Source organism: Solea senegalensis, linkage group LG3 (assembly GCF_019176455.1).
Source record: "Solea senegalensis isolate Sse05_10M linkage group LG3, IFAPA_SoseM_1, whole genome shotgun sequence".
Classification (NCBI taxonomy): domain Eukaryota; kingdom Metazoa; phylum Chordata; class Actinopteri; order Pleuronectiformes; family Soleidae; genus Solea; species Solea senegalensis.
Genome location: NC_058023.1, coordinates 15,815,814 through 15,830,500, shown reverse-complemented (window position 1 = coordinate 15,830,500; position 14,687 = coordinate 15,815,814). Strand labels below are relative to the sequence as shown.

The window sequence follows — 14,687 nt, the reverse complement described above, 5'->3', positions numbered from 1 at the left end:
TCCTGAAGTGCTTTGTCAGCATGTTACACTGCCACAACCTGCCATCATCTTACAATTTGTTTAGCAATATTTTATGGTATATGTTTACACCAACACAATTATTTGGCCTTGGAATAACATTGAAATATATAACCACTGTATGTATTAAGCTACTTAACATTTTTGTTAACATTTTATTTCAGTTAGTTACTTTGCCCTGGACCATATTCATGAAACCAGGATCAACTAGCTCAAAACATAGACCTGTTCACCCCTGTTCCATTGTTCAGTGTTGTTATTTTATTGCATTTGTATATTTCATATTTCAGTGTGGGATGAATAAAGTTAAACTTAAATCTAATTTCTAATCTAGCTTTATCCACATATGTTGATGACATGTTGTCATTAAGTGCAGTATTGCAGTAACTTAAATGGTTCTAGTTCTCTGTCAGTGACATTTGTATCAGGCAGCAGATTAAGGCGGTTTAACCCGCACCCTAGATGTTACAGCACATCCAAACCAAGTATTAGGTTTGTAATTAGTCTTTAATTTTCCTACTTGTTAAAAAAACAAACTCTATCATTGAAGTAGGATTTGATGCCAGGTAATGATGCGGCAAAGACGTCTCTATGTGACTCACTATCTGGAAGCTGTAACCCCACTCAACTGATGAAGTCATTAAAAAAGATCAGTTGTGTGCAGTTATGTTCATTTGATCTGTTTACCGGTGTCTGCAGACAAAGGGGGATGAGAAGTACAGACTATCACGTTGCCATCTGCCTGACAAGCAAAGAGGCTGATCATTCTGCAATGAGCTGACAGCTTAATGGCTGGAACTTTAATTCCCCCATCTAACTTTCTGCTCTGCTGAACGTGATTCCAGCTCCAAAGGCACATAAAAAAATGCACTATTTATTAAAAAGTAATTTGTGCACAGTGTGTCTCGATAGATTTTGTATGCAGTAATTATCCACCCATGTAAAAATCCACTATTGTGTTATTCAAAGCCAAGTTTCTCCCAGCAATCAAACACACAGAGTCAGTTGAGTACACAGAGGAGTAGCACTTACTTAAAGAACGCTGGCTAATTCCTCCAGTGGATTTGGAAAGTGTCACTCTGTGTGCACCACTGTTGGAACAAGTTAAGTGTTATCTCAACTGACAATAGTTTGTTTGGGAAAGAATTTCTTCCAGTAGTTGTGAGTGAGATCAGTGCAGTTACACCCTGACGACTGATTTTTTCCATTTCCGATGAACCTGCACGACCTTGGGTTAAATATAATCTGACCACGGCGGGCTGCGGGAGAAGCCACATTTGCTGCTCCTTTGGAGCTAAAGGACTTCACTGCGATAAAAGAGGTGCTCACTGGCTGCATAAACAAACATGATGTGCTGTCTTTTTTAGTGGGTGCTTGGGTCTATATCTGAATGACAAAATACAAATGTCTGGAATTTCCTGCACACATAGTGAATGTGTAAATGCATGCTGAAAAAAAGAGAGCAGAAATACAAGACTGCAGCACAAACCTGAAACTCCCTATAGGAATACAACTACAGTTATATTCAAGAGAATAAGAGCTGCACTATTTACATAGGCAGTCATATATACTGAGATACACTACATATACAGTACATAAAGTTGGACAAACATAGGCCCCTCCACAGGACTCATACAAGGTGTCAAATAAATCTCTCATGGTGTGTTTCAGAGTTTAAATGGCGCCTCCGATCTGTCTCTTTAATACACAGGGAATGTGGAGGACGAAAGGTGCCAACTCACGCCAACACTCCTCCCTCATACACCCAGCACCCGCACCCCAAACTCAAACGCCACTTTGGCTGCATCCCAGATGTCAGGGACGTCATTCATCAAACCTCTCCCCCTCGCCAGCAATTACACAAAAATGACACTGGTGTTTGAATACCTTTTCCTGATGGTGCGATTATTGTCTTACGTCCCAGCAATCATCCTCCATTATCAGCATTAAGACACTCGTTCTTTCGCACAACAATCACGCTGAAATGTGATTTTGTTTTCGGTGGCTGAGATACTCTTGATAGCATATTGACCTTTCCTGAGGGATTTTCTTTTTGCCCTTTTATGGGTTGTTTTTTGTCAGTCCTCTTGAGTTTCCTAAACTCCATACATGGATGACATTTACCTGTCACATTATGTTGACCATGTCATTGTAGAGTAATTGGGAATACATCTCATATGTTTACATGCACAGTTTAATCGAGCTATGGCTGTAGTCCGACTAAGACAGGCAGTCGTGTGCAGAGTCTGAATACACTTCTCTGTAGCTTTCTCTTTCACTGACGCCATCATGTTGTTTGTGCTTGGAGTTTTTTTACTTTGTCTCCTTCTAGTTCCGGGTCAAAGACGGGGGAGGAAATTTTGGTGCATGGGGAGAACTATTGTTGAATTGTCTTAGTCCGGCTAAAATCTGACTTTTAACCTGCATGTAAACACACTGACTGCCTCCGATCCTTTGGTTGTGCCTCAGAAACAGTTTCCCCTCGGGGATGTCAGTGTCGTTTTTAGAGGACTCTAGACAAATCACTGGGTTTCCCCTGCTCATCTGTCAGAGCCACGGTGGTGTTGTGGTTGGTTTGGCTGCAGGAGAATGTTGAGCCGAGTTAAGGATGTCTGGGAGTGTTTGCCAGCCGGCGTCGCTGAAAGTGAATTGAGTTATTGTAAACATTTGTTCTCGTGTACGGTCAGACAATCTGAGCTTTACCTTGAGCATGGATGTGGCATTTTGTAAAAGTCAGCTGTATTTAACGAAAAAAATACAGACAACATTAAACTCATTTGACACGGCATTAACATTAATGATAGTAAAGTTGGTCTGTGATGGATATTTTTAAAAATCTATTAGGTGTATAATATAATAAATGGTGAAACGCATGTAATTGCTTGTGTAAAGTAATGTCTCTTGTTGACATTTCCTCTGTTGTTGAACATAGAAATTGGGTCAGAGGCAAACTAATACTGGTTGGAAGTTTTAATAATTCCTTTGCGCTATTTAAGAGAATTGAATTCCTCGTACTTAGTTAGAAAAGCAGGGATAAGGGAGCTGAAAAAGCTCTGTCCTGAGTTTCTGCCAGATGCACACAGGCATGTGTCAAATCCTATGAACAGGATTATATAGATTTGCACTTATCTCTGATGATCTCCTTACACCTGGGGCCTGACATGTAAAACTCTGTTACTGTCACTCCATCGGATTTAGGACTAAAACTCTTTATGTACATTGCACGACAATAGAAATGTAAATTAAAGCTATGTGTGTGCCTGAACGCAGGTCTATGGGTCCGATGCCCAACTGCACAGCCCTGCAGTATCATCTAGTCTGTTAATACTGTATGTGTGACTGTAAATGGACACAAACATCTATAAACCATCACTGGCTTTGAAAATGTCAAGTCATCAAACCTACACTATAAATAATAATAATAATGATGATGAATAATAATATTAATGCTCTTGTCGTTTTTAACACAGTCAGTAAAAATATTTTTACAAGGCAATTCACAATCAAAGCTAAAATAAAACACATGGGCATAAAACGAAGCCAGTTGAAATAAATAGTGCAATAAACATGATCAAATAAATGTAATTAAAATCAAGTTTATGGATGTTTCTCTCTTGCTGTGTAGATAATAAAAGAAAATCCTTCAGTGACAGAGACTGCATGACGCTCGGTCTTAATAAATACCACATTATGTGTGCGATGTTTCGTGGGTGCTGTATGCATGTATATATTTTGTTATGGGATTATAACAAAAAAGTGTTAGTGTCATACTTTTAAAGGGAGTGTTTGCTTCACTGCTGATGGCTGCCAGCAAGGACAGGAGGAAAAAACAGATTTCAGCCACTTAACTGAATAAATTCTCCGCCTGCTTGAGTCCAAAATGGCTTAACTGCTTTTTCTTGCTGTTCGACAGCCTTTCATATCCAGAAACTATTGTTTTTATTTATACCTCCTCAGGGAGCTCATTTTATTAGTTTCATAATTTTTCAAATTTTATGTGAAAAAAAAGTTTCAGTCTTGATAAGCACTAAGAGCATGTTTTGTGTTAATGTCAGTGTAAACATTCAACATTTTGAAAGAGATTTAAATGTTTACTGTAAATGTATATCGCTTCCATATATTAATTATATTATAGTCGAAATAACAGACAGAAAACTCAGCGCAGTGGTAAACATCCAGAATTCTTTCCACGTTGTGCCCAGTGTGCAGCAGCTGGCTCCCAGTAATGCAGAAGCACAATTGAAGAATGGAGTGTGGATTATGGAGTACAGTGCTGGAGAGCTGAGGATGCCACGCTGCAGCCAGGGCAGCATTTCATTATCCGCCTTGCTGTAAACCAGATGAGATCAGCGCTTGAGAATGCCACAGATTATGGAAATTAAGACCGTTTCGATGGTCAGGCAAGTCCCGCAAATGAGGGGCTTAATTTGGGAGCAGGAATGCAGCAGCGATTCATCAGTGACCGCAGACGGCGCTCTGGAGGGGAGTGAGGCTTTCGTGGCGCTTGTTTATGTCGGTGAAAACAGTTTAGGAAACTCAGCAGAACAAATTTGTTGGCCTTCGTTGTGGCAGGAGCATGGGGTCTTCAGAGATTGCAGTTTCTCCCTCGCTCTCACATTCTGGTACATGTTTCTTTTTCAAGTTTAATTAGATTCCATCCAGCCAGGTTAATTTTTCTTCAGTTTCAAATAAATGAAAAATGACTAGATTGGTCTTCTGGAAGGTCTGGCATGGATGCTTGAATGCAGTTTTCATCAAGGAACCATGTTTAGGGCATCGCGGGACGGCAGTACATACAATAGAATGACACAGTAAAAACGATAAAGAATAGGACAATTAAATATTTAAGACAAAACAATAGTCTAGCTGGTCAGCTGACCTCATTTTGGACAACCTGTTAGTGAGTGCTGACTGATTGAGGCCAAGGTAGAGGGAATTACAGTAGTTCAGTCAAGAGATGGCGCATTGAGTATAACAAATACGACACCAGTGAACTCTGAAGCAGGACTTCTAATGAACAACTTCAGACCAGGTATAAAATATGATGACACTGTTTGATATTTGAACAAAAGAACAAACCTAAAGAACGATCGCGCTTTCCTTTACGTAACTTGCTTTTTCAACCCCTGCTGATATAAATGACAATCAAACGATTGACACTTACTAGTCCAACAGTAACAGGTCCAGGTCACCCTCAGTCCGGCCACTTATTTTATCCTCTTCGGTTTTTGTGCTGCCTCTGCCTTGACATCCACTCTATCAATAGTTCCACCTGTGTAAGCTTGTCGCTTCGCTTGATTCCTCGTTTGAGTAAGGGGTTGGGGAAGTTTATGGTGTAAAGGATCCGAAACCAGAAGTTTCATAGTGCCAAGGCAGATGATGCAGACCTGCTCAGGCTTTGACAGAGGTGACACTGAACCTGTTATGTGCCAGCAAAATAATCTTGACACAATTTGAAGGTTGAATTACCACGTTAAAAAAAATACATTAATTGCTGAACACTCAAATGAATTAATTCAAACTAAAGTTTACAAGTTCATTATGTACATGGTCATTTCTGTTTTTCATTCAAAAACAATCTGTTTATTTTCGAAGAATGAGTCATAAAATGGCGAATGTGAGACTCCAGGTCAGAATGGTCTGACTGTTCCCAAACTTCCACTCCTACTCCTACTACATAATGAGATGTTGTGCATAACTCTTGAATAAAAAGTGCAGTTTGTTTCAAAACCATTATGCTCATGCTTACCATTAACTGGAGCTTTATTTCCAGCGAATGTGGCGTTAAAGTGAGACATGACTACAGTAACATGAAGTGACATTTTTAATTCAATGCGAAAGGACGAATCATTTTCTTGGTGAGGCTCAGGCCTGAAATGGAGGGTGAAGAGAGAATTTGTGGTGCGCCACAGAAACCCTTACATAACTGTCGTCATCAATCATGCGGTGACAGTCACCTTTAAGTGTGAAATTAGCCTGGTGTTTTGAATCAGGCGTGCAGCAGCACACATGTACTCTGCTGTGAACCCGTTGGCCTGCGACATGTGGAACATTCTGTTGTGTGTGTGCCACCCAGCTGTCAATCCTTCTGCGAACTGATATGATGAAAGAGGACAGATGTTTGTGTGTGCGCGTATGTGTGTGTGTGTGTTTGTGTATATTTATGAATGAATAGATTTTTTTCAGTTCATATACAACAGACAAATACGAAAACAATAAAATAATACGGGTCTTCTTTTTCTTCTTTCGGCTTCTCCCTGTAGGGGGCGCCACAGTGGATCATCTGCCTCCATCGTGCCCGAGTCCTTGTGTCCTCCTCCTCAAAATGAATAAATATGAATGATGTTATTAATATTGTCAGTTTATATCCATAAACTCAACTACAGGAGGATCGGGAGCTTAAAAACTAAAAATAAATAAAACCAACAAATTAATAAATAACAGCAATATTCTAAAATGGCCTCTATTGCAATATTAAATAATTCTTATAAAGTTTTTGAGCCTGTACAACAAGTTTGACCATTTTCAGAGGCTATATTTTAAAAGTTCCCTTTTTCGTATTTTGGTTTTTCAATTATACGTTACATTGCCTTCCCCGCATTTTAATCAACTTCTGGACACTTGGTGTTCATTGTCCATTTTTAGCTTTGTACATAAATTGCACTGTAATCTGCCAGATCTTAACATTTCACTATGTTTAGTTGGGTAAAATGTGGATACGTTGGTTTGCTGTAACTCAATGCTTCTTTTTATATTTACCACCTGAGAAAATGTTGAGCTCTTGAAGTAACACCATTATCGCCAAACGTTAAAATACAGTGGCGTAAATAGCTACGGACTTTTCCGCAGGAGACAGATTTATTTGTCTCACATATGTGAGGAAGAGGAAGATGATGACAGAGCCAATACATCTGCTCTGTGTCAACCAGTGTAGAATTAGATTAAGATGATGAGTACTAGATGATCCAATGCTTGGTTATGGCTTTCGCAACTCCATAAACTCGTTTGAATTTAGTCGGGGTGGACGGCCTCATGTTCACACTGTCGCTGTCACACGCAGCTTTATTACTGATGGAAGTCAGAGGTCATAACTACTCAACACCAGAGTCGGAGGCAGTTAATCGATCAGACTAATAAAAAACAAAAACAGTGAAGGAGAGCCGTCACACAGCTGCTGCAGACTCCTCTCTGTCCATATCTGATTGCTGGACTGCTGCCTGTGTTGTGTTAATGTGATAGTATGAAGCATTCACTCTCACTATGCAGTAGAGACAGTTTCCAGTGAGACTCTCATGCTTGTTTACAGCATGTGTGAACTCAATGCGAGGGATGAGCTGATACAATAGTATTGGGATCTGTGTGGCCAGAGTCACGGCATCGGATATCGGAAAAATTAGAAAAAGTTAAATCTTATGCAATCTGTAAATCAAAATCAGACATCAGGGCCGCAACTAATGATTATTTTCAGAATCGATTCATCTGTCAATTAAAATGTCAGAAGAGGTTGATACATATCAGTGTTTCCCAAAGCTCAAAATGATGATGTTCTCAAATGCCTCGTTTTGTTCCCAAACTAAAATTATTATTAAAGAAATCAGAGAACATTGAAGCTGATAATTATGTGTAAAAAAAACAGGATATTTAGAGTTTTTGGACGGTATCGATTGGACTTGCTCTTGCTTGAATGCCGCACAATTTCTCTGAATGTTTTCCAAGAATTCAATGTTTCACTGTAGCGCAATTATTTAAAGTCTTAAATTCTTTCACTTGAATGCTAAAGAGAGTTGTTCCAAAAAGCCACCGTTTATTAGTCACAAGACAGTCAAAATAACATTTTTAAAGGATATCGACTAATTATTGTCAAAATCCCCCCAAAATATTGATATATTATGTTTTGCCCATATCGGCCTCCCTTTGTGGTGCTTCTACAATGACTTTCATTCTCCTCAGTGCAGTGGCTTTAGTATATGTTGTGTATTGGGGAAAATACTGTGCCGTTGTTATAGAGCTTCATGTTGCTGTTAGCTGAGTTGTCAGAAATCTTCTGTGGTCCTTATTTAAAAACCAACACATTAAAACTAATAGTGGTTGTTACCTGAGCATGAGAAACCACACGACGACTGTTGCAGAGCTGAATGTTAGTGGTGAAGCTATTTTTGAATTGAGACCTCTCTCTGTCTCTGTGTGTGTGTGTGTGTGTGTGTCTGCTGGCTATGGGATGGGATACGACAGCCTCCGGAGTGGATTTTATTGCTCTGCCTGTTTGGACTGTGTGACAGGTGATGTTTACACCAGCACATAATTAGCCCCCTCTCAGAAGTCCACTCCAGGATGAGCCTTTGTGACCTCACACATGGTCAGCAGGTGGACTAACCAGTCCGTCCGCTTAGCAGAAAATATGCTACGTGCTAATGTGACGCACTCTGGTCGAGTGATCGTGTTGCATTCAGCTTGTGGTCTGCTGGCGTGTGCAGAAGTGTGATTCATTGTTAAGGTACAGCCGCTGTGAGCATTACAGTATTTGATCTCTGTTTGTGTTGCAGGCTGATATTTTTTGTGGTTTGGAGTGAAATCAGTCTGGTGACAACTCTGGTATAAAGTGATGGATGATGACTTCTTCAGATGTGTGTGTGTGTATATCCTTGTGCTTTATTCAGAGGAGCCATACAAGAGGAATGGTGTTAGAACTCTAAACAATTTAACTTGCGCGTGAATGGAATACCGCAGCATTAAAAGCAGTTACGTTTAACGATTTGGCTCACTGGTTACCCTCCGGGGGGCGCCAGAGATCATATGGGGAGTTGTGCTGTTCTGAAGTTGTGCGGTTATTAAAATTATATTTGTGCGTATTAATTACTATTGAATAATAGGAACAAAAACCTATAACTGCTGTTTATTTTTTGCATATAAACATTTGTAATGATTCACTTTATTCTTTTTGTGTGTGTGTGTGTGGACAGGGTTTTGGGTGGGGGGTATGGTTTGTCTTGGACACAAGCAAGGGTAGCTTCAAGAAAAAAAAGGTTGGGAACCACTGTTGTGGCTGATCAGTGCTCAACATGACTTGTTTTTGAAAGTTCAATCTAAACCACAGTAATGTGATATAAACCCTATTTTATAGTGCACGTTATTATTCTTGGCTTTAAATAATACATTCTTCAAAACTAAAGCTGAAGAGAAAGGGCACAATCAACCAGAGAAGGGCTGCAACTAATGATTATTTCCATAATCAAAATGACACAAAATATTGTTTGGTGTTTCTCAAAATGATGATGTTCTCAGATCAAAATGAATCAGTTTTAGACATAGTGATGACATCCCAGAAATGACTGTTACAGCAGCACTTTACAACTTTTAAATATGAGACATAGAAATTAAGTGAATTTCAAAGACTTACAAGGTCCTTGAATTTTTTTTAAATTCACAAGCTTTCAAATATTTCAAGGACCCCAGGCATTTACTGAAAGAAGTCATGTGAACTTCTGTTGTGTCCTTGATTTGACACAGTAGTGCTGAACCTTTGCAACACACCCTTTACACATCCACAGTGGGGAAATTTCCCCTTACGATGTTCGTTAAATGCACAGGGTTATAATAAATAAGTTCGATTTCCTCATACTCTCATGCATCACGGTCAGCCTTTGAGCTTTTCAGCCCACCCTGGACAGCTCAGGTTGAACAGTTTGTGAAATAAAGTAAAAGACGCAAGGTAGGCAGAGTCCATTTTGTACTTAAATGGCCTGAATTATGTTCTGCGCAAGTTTCCCTTTTAAAGGGTAAAGCTTATTAAATGGTTAATATGACAAATATAAAAAGCTGTCTCCGGGAAGTGCTTGTGCATCATTAGAAAGAGGTCAACCATCATGAGAATAACAGAGTCTATAAGCACGATGGGATACGGTGACAGTGCCAGGAAAATAATGTTCACCTGGGTAGATTTTCTCTTTTTTTCCTCCCGTGAGGCTTTTCCTCGCACTCGTCATGAATTGAATCGACGGGAGGTGTAGAGGGCAGAAATGGAGACAAGTTGAGCTCTTTGCCACTCTTCCACTCATGCTCACAGGATAAAGTGCTCATGGGAGACAGAGATCAATAAATCAAGTTGAGAGAAACCTGGCAGAGAAGGCAGGGATATAGCGTACATCTTCAAAGGCTGCATAAAGAAGAACATAAAGGTAACTAACAATCCATCAGGAATCACAGAACGTGATGAAAGTGGTGTTTTCAGTTTTATTCGGTTTCTCAGAGGTTAGACATGAACTGCTGTTTTGCAAGACCAGGAGTGTTTTCTTGAAAACATGTATAGAGATTTTTTATCGTCTGGGCATCTTAGCCACACTGAAACTGCTTTTTGGGAGCAATAAAAGGCAACTTTTACCTCTCTTGCTTTCACTGTCGCTTAGCTTCATCATAGTCTTTTTGCTCTTGTTGGTTTTGGAGATTGTTTGGTCTATTTCAATTTATGAAAACTTTAATTGTCTTTCCTTAGTCACCCTGGCTTTCTTCATTCTATCTCTGCCTCTGTGATTATATACATCGTAATTTATACTTTATTTAAAAGACATTTTTCAACGCCAACGTTCAACGCCTTCTTCTCTGGTTTTGGTGTCTTTGCAGCACTACAGTGCCACACACTGCAGCGTTTAGAGTCATTTTGGTGGAATTTCTTGTGGATGTTGTGGACATGGCATTTCCTGAAATGCCATGTTTATGGAAAATGTTTCTTTTTTTCCATGTGGATAGGGCCTTATACTGGAATCTCATCTTGAATTTAGCTAAGATCCTATCATGGCCTGTATGATTTCTTTATCACTCGTAAAACCCTGAAGTGGCCTCTGGCTTTGGCTTTTAATGAGAAAATATTTAACTAAGCACATCATAATCCTGTGGTTCCTATATGGGGAGTGCAGAAATCCACCACTAGATCGTCAAGTGGGTGGCCAGCGATGGACACATCGAAAGTGAAGAAGCGAAGAAGCAATAGGAAAAGAAAGGCCACAATGTTTCCTCCGTGAAATGTGTTAAGTGAGAGCTCACATAAATCCCCCCTGAAAGTGGATTAGCAAAAATATCTTTTCCTCTTAGGTTTCATGCAGACAGGAGCCTGTCCTGAAAAAGAGGTGTCCTTATCTAAACACAGGACAGAATTTTATTAATCAAAGGCAGCAGTGCACGAAACATAAGTCTAGTTTTTGGCTTGGTGTTGCAATGGCTTTTCACAGTTTCCACCCAAACACTGAAAGCTGGCACCACATTATGGGAAAGCTTCATTGTAATATCACACTGGATGTTATTACTGTTGATTATGCGCTTTTGAAGACCCAACTTGCCCCCGAGTTCACTTCCTCTTCTCCTCTGTGGTTGAGACGTGCTCTCTGAAATCGAACTCGCCTCGGAGGTTAATGAGTCACCGAACTAGTTCCCCTGCTTTACCCTCACCCGTCTTTTGTCAAACTGACACACTTACAGCCTCACTGACGCTGGATTTGGGCCACGTACGTGTAGTTTCAGAGATGCCCGTTTACACATGCCCCCACAAACTAGGAGTGTGTGTTTTCTTAACCCCTGTCATTTTCATTTCAATTAATCTCAAACATTGCCTGAGTGAGTGTGTGCTTGTGTAAACTCAGATACTCAAGTACATCCGACACAGGAAAAGGTTCCATGTAGTGGAATGAAAAGGGCCTTTTTCTCGCCTGTTTGTATTATGATTAAATTGAACATATGACTGCAAACTTTAATCGTGCATTATTGCATCCATCTGTGCATGCCACTTTGCCTTTTCAAAATAGTGAACCACTGACTGAAGACTAGTTTTTCTGGCTTTCCACTTGCTTCCATCCATATATTTCATGTGGCCCGCCACTTAATATCTACTTACAATGTCTGTTTTTGATGTTTGATGTACATATTACGGATCTGTATATCATCGCATATCAAAACACTTTTAATTTTATTTAATCATATCATATCAATATCATGCTGAGATATGGTAATCTCATACTGCACATCCCTAATGAAGAGCCTAGATGCTCAGTGGGCCCCAGGTCATTTGAGTTTGAGACCCCCGCACTAACCCCATATCTGACCATTTGAACACTGATGGCTGCATGGAGAAAATGGATCGATAGATATTATAAATGAAACTAGGGCCACATGGTAGGGTTTTGACTAGGTTTTGATCATTAGTTGCAGCTAACTCTTTGACATAATCCAGGCCACAAATTATGTTTAAAGGCGACATAGACCGGAAGCTCCAATTAACGCTGCATTTGTGTGTGTGTATCTGCGTCATTACCTCGTTTATGAAACCCTAAAGTTTCAGAACAAACAGTTCAGCCACTGCTGAGAAATTAGTGTTGTATTGTTTTCCTGGGCTCTGCGAAGCGGATCGGCACTTCCTTAATTTGATGTCGTCATCAGAAATCCTCACCACCGTAGCGCCTCCTGGTGCGGCACTAGTCCGGGCACATCCGGTTGCGTACATTCAACCGCAGAAGAAGAAGAACTACTCTCGTTGTAGCTGCTGAGATGCAGAGCATCCACCATGCCAGAGGGGGAGCTGTGTATCTGAGAGCTGGCCTATCTATTACGTCACTTCCAGGTACCTGGCCAATCACAGGACAGTAGGAAAGCTCTCGTTGGCTGGCCAATCACAACACAGTCCACGTTCTGGGGGTGTGGTTTTGGTCTGAAACAGCGCGGCTGACGAGAGCGTCAGTGAGGAGATATATTGATCGGCTCGTTTGCAGCGATTAGGAGGTTTTTATTCATGAAAACAAGTTAATATGTGTAAGTAGACCTCCATAACTAACATATATGTGTGATACAGGCATTCTATGTCGCCTTGAAAGAAAGTGTTTTGCAAATAAAGGGATGTTCACAGTGCTAATGTTTTGATCTATCCTCCATGAAGACTTAGTTCAGCTGTCATGTGATCAGCCTGTATTTCAGTCTGACTCCAGCATATTCCATGTCTTTAAGGAAGGTGGATGCAGGTTTCAATATGACAAGAAAATTGCTGCCAGATCTGTCCTGGTGTCAAGACACTAGAAGTGTGTGAGAAAATCATATTCGAGTGAAAAAGTGGAAAACCGTTGAGAATGACACAATCGGCTTGTTCATGTCAAAGGCGCCTCCATTTAGCCTTGAGCAAGGACATCTGGTCACTCAAATGGTTTTCGGTACGTCCTACAGCTGACACACACCCGAGCACAACTCCTAATGTTCATATATATGTATATGCTCGACTTGTGTTTGCTTTACCCCTGGATTGTGAGGTCATTTTCAGCATGGATGGCAGAGAGGATATGCCTCAGTGCAACACTGTCAGCAGAGACCTCATGCTGTGTTCATATTACCAAATAACAGGCTGTATTTTGATAAAAGTGTCTCTCATCAATTATTTGGCCTCTCATACGTCATGTGTTCAAGCATCAGGGGTATAAATGTAATGTTTACTGTAGTCTCGAGGTCTGAGAAACTTGGTGTTGAAAATTTCCCAGTGTTTTGCACTAGTTTCTCATATAGGTACTGTATATAATAGCTTGGTAATAGTATAGTAATAGTAATAGTATGGTAGTAGTATGGTATTAAGGAGATAACATTACAGTAATGCATTATTTTATTACCTGGATATTTTTAGTAAAATACAGGGAATAGCTTGGTAATGAGAATTACTGTGGGCAACCATCAGTTTTAATAACATGAAAATAAGTGAAAATAAAGTTGAAATTTGTCCTCCCTTTGATAATACCAAGCTATTATGGCGCTTTTCCATTATACAGTTCTAGCACGGCTGGGCTTGACTCAAATTGATTGTTTTTTTTTTTGCTTTTCTATGAGGGATACCTGGTACCTGGTGCTTTTTTTATAGTAACTGCTCTGGTGAGGTTCCAAGCAAGCTGAGCCGATACTAAAATGTGATGTCACTGGAAAAGTCGTAAATCAAACCCAACAATGCCGAACTGTAGATCAGTTAAAAATACATAAAATATCAGAAAACTTGTACATTATTGCCAACATTTAGCAAGGACATGTCTAAAATCGCAATATTTAACAGACGAGTCTGGTGTATTTAGCGACAGCACTGCAGAAAACAACGACTGTGAAGTACTGAACTAATCCTAAGTTTGTGTGTTTGTGTCGCATATAAAACAACGTCATCACAGTTTTCGCTTCAACGCCCACGGCCACGTTGAGCAGGTACTATAGTAATGGAAAAGCACCATTAGTTGGGTGAATGCCATAAGAAGATGGTATTATCATATTACGTGCTTATTTCAAAATGATGAATATAACTGTATTTTTTGTACTGCACTAGAATGTAAAGTGTGACCAGATAAACAGAAATGCTGCATGTGGCCCAACAGCTGCAACATCTGCAGATACATACCATACAGAAATCTTCCTGTACATTATGATCTTTGTCATCCGAGGAGGCTACTGCCCACATTTTTACTGTGGTGACTTATGTGTTGTTACAGATGCCTCCACAGCGACGCAGTGCTGAGTGTAGGGCTTTAGACCAGATTTCATTTGTCTTCTTTAAGAGTTCACTCTGTGGGCTTTTCCCACAGAAAAGTTGTATAAGTTCTGCCGTAGTTGGTTAGGAGGACCTTTTTTCCGCCATTCGACTAAAGATCTGCAACCCTTTTACAATGTGAATA

At 40.0% G+C, this 14,687-nt stretch overlaps 1 protein-coding gene across 2 annotated transcripts in view; it reads left to right on the top strand.

The window, feature by feature from the left end:
* The window catches only part of LOC122767107 (ADAMTS-like protein 1), a 103,157-nt gene that overhangs the window by 21,141 nt on the left and 67,329 nt on the right, over positions 1-14,687 (top strand). The gene's annotated exons all lie outside the window — the stretch shown is intronic.